The following is a 3,553-nucleotide window of genomic DNA, read 5'->3' as shown; positions in this document are numbered from 1 at the left end:
AAAACGCGAAACGAAACTAAACCGTACGAAACGAATTTTGAGATTGGAATACCGCTAGAAATTTTGTCCAAGATAGAGATCAATATCTAAAAGTGTGGGTTTTTTTAATACACGATAGTATTAGCTTCTACCTGAAATTAATTCTTTTAAATGTTTGCTGAAAATTTACCTTATCACATAAAATTTAAATCCCCTACAATTCATAAAGCCGGAGCTGAGTGATGTCCTACAAATGTATAGAATGCGGTTGTTTGAACTTTTCCAAAAAAAATTATTACTCAATTCTGAAGGGGTCTGCCTGGGCTATTTCTTTAGATATTTATATTCATTTACAGCTGTTGACAATTTTTTAAGTGATAAATGTTACAAAGCATCATATTACAAAACAAAAAAATAGGCAGTTCTTCACTGCTGCGTGGTGCTGGCATAATGATGCATTATCAATTTTGAGTACAAATAGCTCCGTCCATCATAGGCGAAGCCTTTTTCATATTACGAGTTTTAGATATTACCGGTATTATGTTCGATAGCTGCTTATACTATACTAAATGGAAACCAATTTTTTCTATGTGGGGATTGGAACAGTCGGGTCGCCGATATACATGATTTTTTTTTAATATCCCGCGATGCAGCCAAAACAGTGACTATACATGACAAATATGTTGTAGTAAAGCAGACAAAGCCCAAAACAACATTGTTTTTGTCTGCAAAACGCATTACATTCAATACAGACGTAGAAAATTGCAGCAGTAGATAAGACATATACTGCTACCACATATACATTCTCCAAGGAGATAGAGAGATAGTAGAAAACCATAGATTTGTGCTACCCTCTTTTGGTCTCTCTACTAAAGACTATGATTGTGGTCTTGCGTCTATGTATTGGATTCCTTAACTACACAAGAATCCATACAAACAACGGTACATAGCTGGATCTGCAAAATGAACCACTAAACCTCTTTTAAAACTTCTAACTTCTATACTCACAGCTGTCGAAGGGTCTTCAGTCCTATAACGACACTTGTTACTCACGTAGTAGTTCAAGAAAAATTCAAATGATCTTCTGGAAACTATTATCAGAATACAATAGCATTAAAACCTATATGATTTTTCAACTCTTTATACCTCTATTCCCCATACTCAGTTAAAATCCTGACTCAAAAATAGTATACATCTTTACCCAAGAAAAGACAGTATACCTAGATACAGGTACGTACATGTAGTAAATGGGAACAAATTGTGCTCCTCTACTTGCTGACCCATTCCTTCACTCTTATGAGACTGACTTTATAGCTGATCTGATCAAAAAGAAGGAATATCGTTTTGCCAGATCCTTTGATTTCAGTTTCTGCTATGTAAAGGACGCATTAAAAATCGTGGTTTCGTGGATTTTATACATCGCATCTATCCCAAAGAAGTTGGGATAAAGTATAATACAGACACTATGAAGTAAGCCTCCTATCTTGAGCTACACTTAGAGATCGACAGAAAAGGAAAACTATTGATTAAACTAACTATACGTCAAACGCGATGACTTTTCATTTCGTATACTTATTATCAATTTTCCTTTCTTCTGTGGTAACATCCCTCATATGGAGTTTTCATATCACAAACATACGTTATGCAAAAGCTTACTACACATACATTTGTACCGCGCCAGTCTTCTTACAATTAGGGATCTGGAACAGGATTGTGTTGCTACAAGACTGAAGTCATCACTGCAGAAGTAATGAACTCATGGATCGTTACGGTGTATCCATCTGCATATGTTTGTTTGTTTGTTGAGGTTTAACGTTCGAGGAGCAATATTTCAGCTATATTCAGACGATGAACATGAAATTGATGATGAAATGAAAAAGGGATGGGACACATGGATAATGGGGTCGACAAATTTTGATTGCCACTAGAAATAGGGAGAGGTGGGTAGGGTCGGGCAATTTAGCCTCCTGTGGCGGAGTCCTATGGTTCCTACTCCGGGAGAATACCACAGTAGGGTTCTCTAACGTGCGAGGAACGTGGCATCTTTCACAACACGGTTCACCACTATGGGTTGCGGTCAAGTTTTCCGTATTATAGCCTGACAACCCCAGCATGTAGCACGCCAGGGTTACCCATTCCACCACATGGGGCGCACATCCCAGTTGCTCTGTGGGCAGAGCGCCCTAGTCCTTGGTTAGGGTTGGGTTCTGAGCACTATTTGAAGACAAGCTTAGCGCTGCTGCAGGCCTATTCTTTTAACACCCGGACCTGCACGGGGCCCACCTGCATATAGTTTTCCCACCAACTTTCGGCTGCCCTGGACTTGACTTTTTATGAGCAACTCGACGGTTGTTTCTAGAAAAGCAGTGGACGTCTACCACACCGGTGCACCCACTCCATGTTCCCAGTTTTAATGGAGTGCGAGTTGCTCATTTACCTTTGTTTCTTTGTACGTATTATTTCGGTTATTTTATAACTACCTATCATATGCTCATCAATCACAATATTGTTTAAAAGTGTCCAGTGTGTATCATCATCATAAAGGTATATACACAAGTAATGACTCTTGACATAAATCATCTATTTATTTATCCTAAACATTCTTATATTTTGTTCTCTAATAAAATTTTCCAGATCATTGAGAAGCAATGGAAACTAGTATTAATTATGTTAAATTGGACATCAATGCAGATATTCCCCAAACGATCACATTATCACATCAGCTCCCGAAATCATTTCTACAAAAAACCTATGATTATTTTGCGATTTTAATTTTTTTTTAATTGTTATCAACTGGCGGCTATCTTAGAATAGCGGCCTTCTTCAACAACAAAAAATAATAGTTCGACCGGAAGCCCTTGAGGTGTCATATTTTAGTATCATATTACAAAACAAGAATTAGGCAGTTCTACAATGCTGTGTAGTGCTGGCATAACGATGCATTATAAATTTTGAGTACAAATAGCTCCGTCCATCATTGGCGAAGCCTTTTTCATATTACGAGTTTTTGGATATTACCGGTAATATGTTGGATAGCTGCTTATACCAAATGGAAACCCATTTTTTCTATGTAGGTATTGGAACAGTCGGGTCGCCGATATACATTTTTTCGAATATCCCGCGATGTTGCCAAAACAGTGTCTACTATACATGACAAATATGTTGTAGTAAAAGCAGACAAAGCCCAAAACAACATTGTTGTTCATACTATGCCCAGTTTTCATCTATATACTAGGCATATTATAAACAGCAATAAATAGCAAGCGGACGTGTCAGAGAACACGCATAATAACTCAAATATGGAGACAAAATGATTCAATGACATTTTGAGGAAAATTAAAAAAACGTCCTGGTCCCAAGTGCCAAGTGTTATTCAGTAAAGAATATTTAGATATACATTGTTATATTCTACGGTGTTTTATTATCTCTCAATCATTGAAAATGCACTTGATCTTCACATGTTACTTGTTTTTCGATACCTACAATGAACGATTTCACTTAAATTACTTATCAAAGTGTATCGGTGTCGATTGATCTTTGACCCCTCCTCTAATTAATGCAAAATAGCAGAAAA

The sequence above is a fragment of the Perna viridis genome, chromosome 8 (genome assembly GCF_037379345.1).
Source record: "Perna viridis isolate PV_CMFRI_1.1 ecotype Kerala chromosome 8, ASM3737934v1, whole genome shotgun sequence".
NCBI classification, from domain to species: Eukaryota; Metazoa; Mollusca; class Bivalvia; order Mytilida; family Mytilidae; genus Perna; species Perna viridis.
The sequence above is the reverse complement of the archived record's forward strand: the minus strand, read 5'-3'. Positions refer to the sequence as shown.